This window comes from Pleurodeles waltl, chromosome 8 (assembly GCF_031143425.1).
Source record: "Pleurodeles waltl isolate 20211129_DDA chromosome 8, aPleWal1.hap1.20221129, whole genome shotgun sequence".
Classification (NCBI taxonomy): Eukaryota; Metazoa; Chordata; class Amphibia; order Caudata; family Salamandridae; genus Pleurodeles; species Pleurodeles waltl.
This window is the reverse complement of record NC_090447.1, coordinates 1,104,703,700-1,104,716,601: the sequence shown is the minus strand read 5'-3', so window position 1 is coordinate 1,104,716,601 and position 12,902 is coordinate 1,104,703,700.

Genomic DNA, 12,902 nt, shown 5'->3' with positions numbered 1-12,902 from the left:
CCCACAACATACCCACACACCAACATCCACTGGGTGGGAATCAGGGCTCACCTATTAGCCAATCCCTGTGCCTCTGGAGATGGCCCATCACATTTGGGATGCTGCTATTCCTTAGGATAAAGGCATCATGCACAGACCCAGGATACTTTGCATTGACGTCTCATCTTCTATTCATCCGCAGCGGTTGCAATCTATGGTGCAAAAGAGTGAGCAGCTGTTCATTATCTGTATATTCTAACCACTACAGTTCAATGCATATTGTAATTGTAACATTATTTTGGTGGGTTTTGTCCAAAATGTGAATTTGTGTACTGTGACACATTTAGGATCCATGGCTTGCAACCTCCCTCAAATGGCGTTCACCTGTCCTGTATGGAGGGACAGGTGGAAATGAGTTAATTCCGCTGACGTTGCGCGCCGTTGCAATTGGTTATCATTGTGACCTATGTGATACAGTGGGCAATGTTGATGTACGCTGGCGGTGACGGTATGCACTGCCACAGACATGACCGCCATTTTCTATCTGTTCACTCACTTACTACCTGACCTTCAAACGGAGAGGACACACACTGCATGTGCTGCTGTGATCTGTGTCTGGAACCGACTATGGCTCATGTTACTGGGGAAAGGGCCCCTGCCTTCACTTCAGTGGAGTTGGAGCGACTGGTGGATGGTGTCCTACCGCAGTACCGACTGCTGTATAGACCTCCAGACCAACAGGTGAGTACACTGTGAGTACAATGCATGGGGCGTGAATGCATGGAGTGCTGTGTGTGAAGGCCTCTTGTACGGGGGGGTTGGTGGATGGACCCTGGTCAGCGTGCAGCATGTATGCTGCACCATGTCTGTGCTAATGGGGATGGGAAGGGGCATAATGTGCCATAAGTGTAACAGGCCGGACGGTCAGACTAATACCTTTCCCTATGTCTATTTCCCTGCAGGTCAGCGCTGATCAAAAGAAGGGCATATGGTGTGCTATTGCCAAGGACAAGCGGACCCTGGCGGTCTACGGTAGGCAGAGCACCCACTGTCGCAAACGGTAGGAGGACCTGGGACGCTGGGCACGGAGGACGGCGGAGGCCCAGCTGTTGATGGCCTCCCAACGAGGAAGGGGTGCCCGTCATAACCCTGACCGCCCCGATGGCCCGCATACTTGCGGTGGCCTATCTGGAGATGGATTGGAACTTGGGGGTATCACAGCAGCAACAAGGGGGCGAGTACAGTGCACTACATTACAACTTACACATGGTGGGGTTGTATCCGGGTGGGGGGTGTGGGACCTGTGGGTTCCCCTAGGCCAGGCCTGGCATTGCAGGGTAGGTCCCATGTTGAGCAGGGTTCTGATGTGAAAGTCCTCCAACCAAGCTAGTAGGCATCCTCTACTGGGCAGGGGTCTGTGGGTCTCAGGTATGCTCCAATTTGCGTTGTGTCCTTATCCATGGGCTGGTGACTAGCATTGTGACTGGGAGTGCACTGCCTAATGCGGAGGGCTGTTCCCTGTGTGTGAGTGTGTTGTGTACGCCAATGGCGGTGTTGGTGTCGCCATTGACCAAGTGTATCCTTTGTCTCTTCCTCCCCTTTTTGTTTTGTCACCCTGTCCTTATGTGCATTAGCATCACCTGGTGGAGGAGCAGAGGCACTGGCGACGGAGGGAGCTGCATCCCACAGGACCCAGGAGGCCGAATCCACCGATGGTGAGGGCACCAGTGGGACAGACAGCAAGGGGAGCACCACAGCGGAAACTGGAGGGGACTGTTTGGACACAGATAGCTCCTCTGATGGAAGCTCCCTGGTGGTGGCGGACACCTCTGTGCCCACCCCAGCTACAGGTATTGACCTCCTGTGATCCATCTCTGTTGGGCAGTCAACCATTGTGAATGCCATCCAGGGGCTGGCAGCCCAAATGCAACAGTCCAATGTATTTCTGGAGGGCATTCACACTGGCTTGGCAGCCCACAGAGATCAATCCAGGCTCTGGGCTCCTCTCTGATAGCAGCCATTGTCCCTGTTTCCACCTTCCCCCCTCTAGCTTCCTCTGCTTAATCCCATTCCCCTCAGCCCCAACCCATCTCAAGCACACAGTCAGACGAGCAGGCACCCAGGACAACACACAATAGTGGAGATGGCAAACACAAGCGCCACACTTCATCCCAGAGGCACTCACACAAACACCATCCAAAAGCAGACATAACTACTCCTCCTCGTCCACCTCCCTCCCAGTAGTGTCTCCACTCACACCTGCATGCACTACATCATCATCCACTACCAGCATCACTAGCACACCTATCAGTGCACACCCCTCACTGGCAGTCTTCTCCCCCACATCCATGCACATGTCCCCTGTGTCCTCTCCCACTGTGTCTGTGCCCGCTCCTCCCAAAGTGTACAAACGCAAGCAATCCAGCCCATGCACCTGCACCCAGACATTGCAAACTGACACATCCTACCACCACTCCCTCGTCCTTCAACATCAAACCATCTCCCTCTTCCTGCCCCAATGTCACTAAGAAGCTTTTCCTCTCTATCATTGACCTCTTCCCTAGCCCCCGTCACTCACGTCAGGCCAGGGTGGTCAAAACCCAGGCAAGCAAATCAGCCACCCAGTCCATGGGCACAGTAGTGTTCCCAGCAACTCCAGGTGGGAAAGGATCCCGGCCACCAGCTAGCCAACGAAAAGGGTGCCTGCCCCAAGTGCTTCAAGGAAGGAAAAGGAGCCAGTCCCAGCTGCAGGAAGGAAGGTGCAAGGAGCCAGCCTCAGCTGCAGGAAGGAAGGGCAAGGAGCCAGCCCCAGTGGATGGTAGGAAGGGCAAGGATCCAGCTCCAGCTGAAGGTAGGAAGGGCAAGGAGCCAGCCCCAGGTGCTGCAGGAAGGAAGGTCAAGGAGCCATTCCCAGCTGCAGGTAGGAAGGGCAAGGATCCAGCTCCAGCTCCAGCTGAAGGTAGGACGGGCAAGGAGCCAGCCCCAGGTGCTGCAGGAAGGAAGGGCAAGGAACCAGCCCCAGCTGCAGGAAGGAAGGGCAAGGTGCCTGCAACAGCAGGCAGTAGAGACAAGGGGCCTGGTGCTGGGACTCAGTCTGAGCCACCACCACCAACCATGGTGGTTCAGCCGTTCGTGGCTGCAGGGGATGGGCTGGAACCTCCCCCCACCACTACCAGCTCCACCAGCAGCACCAGTGGGCAGCCGTCTGAGGCTGCAGGGGATGGGCTGGAGCCTCCCCCCACCACTACCAGCTCCACCAGCAGCACCAGTGGGTAGTCGTCTGAGGCTGCAGGGGATGGGCTGGAGCCTTCCTCCACCACTACCAGCTCCCCCAGCAGCACTGCCACCAGCACGCCACCTGCCACAGTGGCCAGCCATTCGAGGCTGCAGGAGATGTGCTGGAGCCTCACCCCACCACTACCAGCTCCACAAGCAGCACCAGTGGGCAGCCGTTCGAGGCTACAGGGGATGGGATTGAGCCTCCCCCCACCACTACCAGCTCCACCAGCAGCACCAGTGGGCAGTCGTCCGAGGCTGCAGGGGATGGGCTGGAGCCTCCCCCCACCACCACCAGCAACAGCAGCAGCACCACCACTGCCACTACTGAACAGCCGTCACCGCTGGTGTATAGTGTGTAGTCCTGCGTTAATGGGCTGTTGTGCGGCATGTCCCCTGAAAATCCTCTTGGTATGACACCCAGCTGAGAGACTGCGACCTTGCCCTCCCCAGGATCTGCATCACAGGGCAAGATGCCCCCTACAGAACCAGTAGAGAAGACATCCACTAGCCCCATCATCCACAGGAGGAAGCTCACTGGGAAGGATGCCCCCTCCAGAACCAGTGGAGAAGACATCCACTAACCCCATCCTCCACAGGATAAAAATCTCAGGGCACAATGCCCCCTCCAGAACCAGTGGAGAAGACATCCACTCACTCCATCCTCCCCAGGATGAGAATCACAGGACACAATGCTCCCTCTAGAGCATGTGGGCACGTCACCCACTTGAGAAACTGTGGCCTTGCACTCCCCAGGACAGAGCGGTGGGCATGTTGTCCCCTCCAAAGCATGTGGGCAAGTCACTCACTTGAGAGGCTGTGGCCGTGCACTGCCCAGGACAGAGTGATGGGCATGTTGCCCCCTCCAGGACGAGTGGGGTTGTACCATCTTCTGGCTGAGGTGCCCCCCGATCCCTGTCCCCCTGAGGTGCCTGGTTATTTTCAACCTGATGCCCCTGCAGTGTTCTCTCCATGTTGTTTCAAGAGTGAGGTGGGGCCTTGGACTTTTTAATGCGGCCCTGTGGCCCACAAACATTGAGGACTGGGCAGTGTCCCTTGATTTGTAAATTTGTATATACTTTTTGATTTGGATGCACATATTACTGTTATATTTATCTTATTACACTCTTTTTACTCTATTGTAGTTGTCCTTGCATTATTCCTGAGGGTTGCGGGGTGTTGGGGGTGGGGGTGTTGCGTGTGTGTGTGTCACTCTCTTTTTCCTCCCCCCCGTCCCCTGTGTGCTAGGCAGCAGTACTCACCGTGGTCGTCTTCGCTGGTGTTTGTAGTGGAGCAGTACATAAAAGAGCATTGGGAAGACATACAACTTAGACTCCATGGTGGCGTGGTTGTTCCCTGATTCTCCAGAGGGGAGTCCTTTGACTTCTGAGATCTGTTTCTGCCAGGCTTTGATGTCGTTGGTACCTCCCCGGGAAAGGTGGCGGATTGGTGTGTGATAATACAGTGGGTGGAACATTGTCTTCTGCCTGGCTGTCTGCAGTTATCGCCGTGGTGCCTGTTGATTGTGCCCTGGCGGTCGGTGTGTTACAGTGGCTGTCTGTCTGTCCTGTTTCCACCATGGTCATTATTTCACAGTTATTACCGCTGGCCTGTTAGTGGTATTACCACCACTTTATCAATGACTGCCAGGGTTGTAATGAGGGCCATCATTTCTTATAAAAGTGGTAACTATGTAATGTTTGGTGTCTATGAAATTGTAATGATAAGCCCTCTTTGATGGCAAAGTTAGACTTTTCATTAGAATTTTGAAAATCCAACTTTTAGAAAGTTGGCATTTTCCTGCCCTTAAACCCTTTCTGACTGTAGCCCATCCTGGGTCACATGACTGGTGGTAACTGATAGTTACATATTGTGAATTCCTAATAAACGGTCTCACAGTAGAAAAATTAGGTTTGCCTTGGTGGGCCATCTGCCAACCGGATGGGGGCGGTGGAGCTGAGCACAACCCAACTTACATATGAATAGCCTATGCTCTGCCCTTGCACAAAGGGCTAACAACTCCACAATATTACTGAAGACAACTTGGAGCCAGGACAGGGGAGGCAGGGAATTTCATGCATTTTAAAGCCACTGCAAGAGGCTTCACCCATTTCAAGAAATAGGACCTCAGACACCAACCCTTCAGTAGACCTTTGGACCTGCGAAATACACTACCAGGACGAAGGACTTCTGTGCTACTGAAAGGACTGCCACTCTGCTGGACTGCTGAACTGCTTTGGCTTTGTTACCCCACTCTTTTTTCTGCCGTACTGCCCTGTTGCCTGGGAAAGGAGAACTGAACCTTCAGCTTCATCCTGAATCCAAGGCTACCACAGCGTCTCCAAGAACTAGTCTCTTGGCTGCCTGATCTTGGTCTCAGGGACATAACAGGTTCTCCATCATCCTGCACCAGCACCTGGACCCAACTGAAGTGATTTCCTGACATCCCAACTGGTGCCCCAAAGGTACTGGAACCTTAGCATGGCTTATAGAGCTGCATTTAAGCTTTTGGGCTTTTCACAGATAAGAACAGGCCTTGTGAGGCCAAGACCTCACTGCCTGCACTGGGATTTAAAGTGAAGTGGTGTCAGCCCAACCCTTCCTGATACAGCATAGTCCCAGTCGACTGCAATCAGATTTAACTGTGGCTCTAATGATCAGACCTTTGTTGTTTTTGTGTCAAATCATTTATTACATTTTCCTCTTTTTTTACAATTTGTTTTGGGATATGCCTTGTGTTGTGCTCTCACTTTACTACTGTTCATGTGCTTCATAAATACTTTACACATTGCATGCCAGTTAAGCCTGACTGCATTTTGTTCCAGGTTACCCAGAATTAAGCACAGGTGAATATAGTGACTTTTTGTTCTTCTCCCTGTAAGGGATTGTGGCCATTGCTTGGCCAGTCAACCAGCAACCTAATTTCTTACAGACATATACCCACGGTCTGTAAATTGAATTATACTAGTGAACCTCCTGCACTTATTGTGCAAACCAATGAAGTAGCCCCTTAAAACATGTCCTCAGCCTGCCATTGCATGAAGTTTCAAACTGCTAATTCTCCTTGACAATGTAACCCCATTGGAAAGCCTAAACGTTCCTTTTATTGCAGATAGGTCACCCTAATGTTTGATTGGGGACAGATAAGTATTTCATGTTTGGTATCTATGCAATTGTAATAAAAAAAAATCCTCTTTAAAGATAAAGTAGGATTCTAAATTGCTATTTTGAAAATTGCACTTTTAAAAAGTTGACATTTTCATCCCCCTTTGCGGTTTGGTGCCTGTAGCCTCACCTGTGTCACATGGCTAGGTGAAGTTGGCAGTTAGGACTTTTTGGAATTCCTCCCAGACCATCACACATTGCAGGGATTAGGTGTGCCTGAATAGCTCATCTGCTGACAGGATTGGGGGGAGAGCTAGGACAACACTACTTAGAACTGAATAGACTCTGCTCTGCCTTCTCACAAAGGACTTGTCACAACTGCATTTCCCCACTGCATTATTTCTGCAGCCAAATTAGAGCCAGGCCATGTGAGTCAAGAAATCTTAAGAACTTCAAAAGGAAACGTCTAAAAACTTCTCCTACATCAAAGAAAAGACAAGGTCTAAAAATATGGCCTTCAGACCCACTCTTTCGTTCACTTTATTTACCAGTGGAAGGACTATCAGAGGACTGCCTGCTGCTAAGGCCTGCTGTGTAATGCACAGGAGGCCTGTATTGAACCCCAGCTCCTTAAGCCATTCTTCTTCATCTTAATTCAAGACATCTAGAGTGACTTCAAGGGCTAGTTCGCTGGCTTCCTGTTCAGAGCCACAGGGACATAACGGGCTACTGCCATCTTGAACCCGCATATAGACCCAGTCTGAGTGAGTCCTAACCCCCTAGTGGGGAGACTCTAGTCCTGGACCCTTGGTGGTAGTGCTAAAGGTGTTCAGTCAGCCAAAATCAAACAAAAGGGATTTTTGGCTACCCAGAATACTATTCTGCGGTCCTTCGCCAAAGGTTTTTTTTGGGCGCCTAGAACTCTTGTCGGCTACAGCCTCCTGCATCACCCCACTGGAGATTTTTGCCTTCCATAAAAGTGACTAAACAGAACACAGAAATTTTCACTGAAACTTTGTCCATTGGCTCTCCAGTGATGATGCTCCTTACTTGGATGCTTTCTGTAGACCTGTCCCCCTGAACTAGCTTCCTAGAACGTTCTTCTTGAAAATTCTTTGAAGTCTGAAAGTAAGCGCTGATCGGTCCCACTCTTTGTATTTGACCCACACTCCAACTCTTTCAGACATACTTTTTGATTTTGACCCATCTTGAGTGACCAGATGTCTGCAGTTGCCGTGTTGATCTTTTATGTGCTAATTTTTACGAAAACGTTTAAAAAGTCATACTCCAATTCTACTAACTGGGTTTTTAAAATAATACATTAAGATTTTCTCAATTTTTCTAAATTAGTGTGGTACTTTTCTTGTGTTGTGTTTTCACGTTTAATGTTTGTGTGCTGCATAAATACTTTACAAATTGCCTCTAAGGTAACCTGACTGTTTTTGTGCCAAGCTACCAAGGGTTAAGCACATGCTAATTTAGTATTTAGTTACTTTTCTGTCATTTAGCCTGCAAGTGATTGTGGGTGTTGTTTGACAAGGGCTTGTCAACAGTCAACCAACAAATCATTTCTAACAATCATGCACCCAGGGTCTGTAAATTAAGTCCCACTAGAGGACCTGCAGCACTAATTGTGTCACCCACTTAAGTAGAACCTTAAAACATGTGCTAGCTCTGCCACTGCAGTTTGCAGGTAGTTTCAAACTGTCAATTCGAATTGGCAATATACTGCCCCTTGCTAATTCCTAAATTCCCCTTTTACTGTGTAAAAGTCAGCCCTAAGGTAGGCTGCACCTGGACCCAGTCTAAGTGAGTACTATCCTCCTAAGTGGAGGGAGCAACTTGCTCATCATGCCTGAGGGGCACTGTTGGTTGGTCTTACTTTGTGATACCTCCCCTATGGTCTTTTCCGCAGCTAAGAATCCTATACAGCTGTCACTCAACAAAGGGGTATTGAGCCTCCCACAATTGTTGTGGACTACAGTCTTCTGCCTCACACCATGGATATTTTCGACTTCCATAAATGCGACTATGTACAAACATAAAAATCATTTCTGCAGCTTTGTCCAGCTGCTCCGCAATGATCACGTTCCTTCCTTTGACACCACGTGCATTGTTGCCCCATTGAACTTTACCATCTTAGAAACATTTTCTTTAAAATTCTTCCAAGTGCAAAGGTAAACCTTGAGTGAGCCACTCCACTGTTTGTGTCCGAGCTGCCACAGTAGGCCATACTTTTGAACTGTATCCCTGTCTTGCACAACTAGATGTTTGTGAATGGTGCTTTTATCTTTTAGGAGTTTGTTTTTACTAAAAAAATTAAACATTAATAACTCTGGTTCTACTGACTATTTTGATGTTGTTTTGGTGTCAAATGATTCAATAAAATATACTCTATTTTTCAAACTTAGGTTGGATTTTGTCTTGTGTTGTGTTACTGTTTGTGTGCTGAATAAATACTTTACACTTTGCCACTAAGTTAAGACTGACTGCTTTTTGTGTCAAGCTACCCAGGGTTAAGCAAACGCTAATTTAGTGACTTTTTGTGCCACACCCATCCAGGGATTGGGGATGTGCTTGACCAGGGCTAACATCTCAGTCAACAAACCCCCCAGGTTCTCCCACACTTCTATGTATCATGCTGAGGGTATTGGTAATTCTTAGAATCAACATTTAGACTCTATCCTTGACAATCAAGCTCTTTTTATTTGTGCTAATTTCCAGCCTTAGTTTGAACACTGAGCGTGGTGAGGCAAAGAGGTACAGTAAAAAGCAAGCAGTCAATGAAATGTTCATAAAGGACAATATAAAGCAAGATAGACTTAGCAAGCGCACTATTCAAATTTCTATCTTTTAATGTTAAGCAAGGTTATTGTAAATTGTGGAGACTGATTTTTTAGTTTAAAGTATCACCCTGAAAGGCTTTCCGTCCCCTATTATTTTTTTGTTCTTGTAGTACACTACTGATTATTACATTTATTTCTACAATAACACCTAATGAAAAAGAAATCACTACTTACTTTATGCTGACTATTGTCCAATAAAGATACTTGGTTCTGGAACTTTGAGGTTAGTTTAATTTACTTAAAAGCCATGCTAGAAACCCAGTCACTTCAGATATATTGCCTATTTTTAAATGAACTGGCACAAAATCTGATAGTAGCTGATTGAAAACTTGAAATGCAATCATAACAGTATAGAATGTTGGTAAAATTGGGTCTCTAGTTGGCAGAGATCCAATCCTAGTCAGGGTAAATCACAAACAACCTAAATGATTCTGTGCTCACCCTCTTGCTTCTGGCACAAAATAGACAGGCTTAACTTAGAAGGCAATGTATAAAGTATTTGTGCAAAAATGCATACAATACCACAGTGAAAACACCACAAAAAGTACTCCGCACCAGATTAGTAAAGTAGATAATATGTATCTGAATAAAATAAGACTGAAACAACAAAAGTCCATGATGCACAAGTCAAGATATCACTTTTTAAAAGTTATATGAGCTCAATCCCTAAGAATCAGAGGGTGCATCATTTTAACACACAGTACGTGGGATGCATAAAAATTAAAAAGGCAGAGGGCAGTAGAGGAGGAGATGTGGAAGTAGAGCAATTTGTCGTTTTTTTCAGAGCGGCAAATATGATGCAGCATTTCTTTTCACAGGGCAAGGTGATACATCAGTTTCTGGGAGCGCAAAATTGGTTCATCGCTGCAATGTGGGAATATTTTGACACCCAGGGACAATGCATGGAATAGTAAGAAGAAGCAACAGGTGCTGCGTTGATCCAGCAGGTGGTGCGACGATTCTTCAACTGCCAAACAGGTCCTGCCTCAATATGGCAGGCGTTGCATTAAATTTTGCAGGTGTTGTGTTGATTTTCTGATGTGTTGGATTTTCTTGTCTTTGGTAAAGTCTTTGATGGCCTAGGGACTTTAGAACAGGAGGCAAGCTCAATCCAATCCCTTAGAGAGCAATTGTGTGGAAAGGCAGAGTCCTTCCAGCAGAATCAATGCCAGCAGGCAGCAGGGCGAAAAGCAAGACAGTAGTCCTTCCTGCAAAGCAGTCCAGATGAGTCCTTTCGGCAACACGGCAGTCCTTCTGACAGAGTCCAGTTGTAGGTCCAGAAGTGCCTGATTTTACGGGCTCACAGATCCAGTATATATATAATCGGGTGTACCTTTGAAGTGTAGGAAACTTCAATGAGTGGTTTTAAAGTGCATCAGTACCCCTTTCAACCCAGTCCTGTCTGCCAGGAGATCTGTGGGGGGTTAACAGTGCTTTGTGTGAGGTCAGGCCACTAGCTTTTGAAGTGTTAGTGAGAGTCCCTCCACCCTTCCTGCCCAGGAAGACCCATCAATATGCAGATGAAAGCAGATGCAACTAAGTCTACTGTATTTATGGCTGTCTGGGTGGAATGTACAAGGAATGCTGTTGACCAACACAGACCAGACGTGGATTGGAAAGAGGCTGTAAGGCACAGAGAGCAATATGTGCAGAGAAATTCCTAGTTTCTAAAAGTGTCCTTTACAAAATAATAATGTTAAATCCAACTTCACCAGTAATCAGGATTTCTCACTACCATTTCCATCTAAAGGGGAGTTTTAGGCTTGACAAGTAGTAGATATGGTTAAGGAGCTACTTATGTGGGTGGCTCAATCAGTGCTGCATGCCCACAAGCAACATTTAATTTACAGGCCCAGGGCACATGTAGTGCACTTTATTAGGCACTGACAAGTAAATTAAATATGCCAATTGGGTATGAGCCAATGTTGCCATGTTTTAGGGAGCCAGCACATGCTCTTTAGCTCTGGTTAGCAGTGGTAAAGTGTCCAGAGTCCTACAGCCAAAGAAAGATGAGCTCATAAAAGGGGAGGAGAAAGGCAAAAGGTTTGGAGTAACTCATCACAGAGTGACATTTTCTTCTCTACATCTAACTATTCACATGTATCAGTATCAGAGTGGCACAGTGCCAACTGTATCAAAGCACATCTAGTGTTCTTCTAGCAACCTTTACTCACAGAGAACAGGTGCCCTTGGGAATTGCAGAGCTCTTGACTGCCTATGAAATAGCCTCTCCTCCTTCCTCCTTCCCAAACTTGGTTCCAAAGCTTGTGCTTGAACAAGATCCAACCAAATTAGGGTGTTTCTGTTTCTTCCTAACACAAAGCCAAATGTAACTTTTGGTGGCCTTCTCCTTCCAGTGTCCTGCTGGAAGAGCTGAGCGGGAGTGCGGAGCTCTCCCTTCGTCTTTGTGCAAGCACTGCCCATTCATCAGGTAGCTGCTTATACCTCTCCCTGTCACCAACTGGTGGTAATGATTCCAGCTTACCTGAATAATATGCCAAAACTTGCACAAACACTGCTGCTGGTGCTGCTCCTCCCCTCTGCATTTCAGCTGCCAAACAGAGGTAGTCAATGCTACTCAACCTGTGTATATGAGCCGTCCTCTGTAAGGAACCAGTCCCTCACATGACTGGGACTCGGAGACAGCAATCTTCTTTTAGCTGAATTTCTCACTGTAGGCAAACCTCATATTTACTACATTTACCAGCAATCCTGGCAGGACAATCCATCTTAAACATGTGGTGCAATCTTTTTAGACAAATAACTGCCAGGAGCTAAGCATTCTGTTGTCTCTGGGTTTTGCTTTCAGTGGCCATGTTTTTCAGAGAAGACATTCTTGTGACACCAACCAGTAGTGCTATGACAAGCAGTGTACAGAATACTGACATTTTTAAAATGTTGCACAAACCAAACCTATGAAAAGTTTAACTCATTTAACAGAATCGACCCAATCTAAAACCACTTCTATAGCTGGTTTTAGGAAAAAATTGCTCTAAGAAGAATTTTTAAGGTGTTTTCGTGGAGGTTTTAAAGACCCAGTAAAAAGAGTTTAATCGATTTTGAAGCATAGCTACTGCTCAAACGAATTGTGAGGCAAATGGACCATTTGAGAAAGTCACTGCAAGAGTAGAAATGAACAAGTTTATAAGGGCTTAGTGAATTCAATAACAATTACATCATGCCAAAAAAGGACAAACAGTAGCCAAAATGCATCACATGGGTACTTTAGTGTTCCATTAATTGAACATGTTTGAGTTTAAGACTTAAGGCTGCAAATAGTCCTGCTTCATGCAGGCAAAGTCATTGACACTCAGGGAATGAAGGGCCCAGTGGAGAGCAGACACAGTCTAGTCTCTCCACTGGAGCATTCGGGCGAGAAGGAGATGACCATGAAGGGGATAGGGCAGGAGGTAGGTGGGGGGTCAAAAGGGGAGGGGTATGTAGGGAGGAGCTGGGAGTGGGACTGGCCTCTTCTGCACTAGCCCGTCGTGCTGCGCTGAGGTAGGCCACCCGCCTGCCCTACATGGAGAAAGAGGGGGGTGAGTCTGTGCAAAGAAGGTTGTGGGGGGGTATGCCAGTTTTAGGACAGGTTTCTAGGTGCGGACAGTAGATGGGGAAGGGTGGAGAGTCAGATACAGGCCTGGCTACCATTCCATGTAGGGAAAAGAAGCAGGTGAAGGATGACAAAGTGGGAGA